Here is a 786-nt window from a genome sequence, read left to right on the forward strand (position 1 = left end):
CTTCCATCAGCCATCCTCCGCCCACAACCCCTTAAGCCCCTCTCCCCTTTGCACAAAAAGGAGGCAGTAACATGAGTGCCCAGTTCTGAATTAGCTCACAGTTTGCCTCTTGACTAGTAAGTGTGTGACAGGAAACACGTTCAAAATCAATAAGGGGCAAAACAGGCAAGGGGCAGAGGCTTCCCATCCAATCAGAGTGACTCCTAATATCTCCAAAACTCTTACCTACACACACAAGCTTCCTTTATTCCAATGCCAAACGTTGCTCTTGCAAAAAAAGTTTCTCCGTTTGAGATGTTGGGAGCCGAGGCAGGAAAGTCTCCTCTCAGCTATGGGAACATGCTTCATATGTGGCAGCACTGCTGGCTGTATCAACAGGGTAACTAGCTATCGTAACAGCCGACGGAAATGAGAGAAGCAGAGAATCGGGGGAAGTCAGACAGAGAGAAAAAAAGCAGAGAAGGTGGGGAGTTGATTCCCAGAAGAGCCATAACTCATCCGTTGTTTGGCTTTCATTCGGGAGCTCTGCGTTGAAAGCTGTGTAATGGAAGGGAAATAGAATCTAAGAGGTAAATTTGGATTTTGGGAAATACATGAATCTTATGGGATGCATTTAACAGTAAACCCTCCCAAACCGATGACCAAACCCAGTTATTCTGCATATATCCCTCCTGATTTGAGTTCTCAGTGGAAAAATCCAAACCGAGCTTGCAATAAAGCAATAATGCCTAGTAACTCCATGCTGAGTAAGCTGAGCTGTGTCACAGCAACCCTAGCCCCCCCCCC

This window comes from Etheostoma spectabile, chromosome 15, assembly GCF_008692095.1.
Source record: "Etheostoma spectabile isolate EspeVRDwgs_2016 chromosome 15, UIUC_Espe_1.0, whole genome shotgun sequence".
NCBI classification, from domain to species: Eukaryota; Metazoa; Chordata; class Actinopteri; order Perciformes; family Percidae; genus Etheostoma; species Etheostoma spectabile.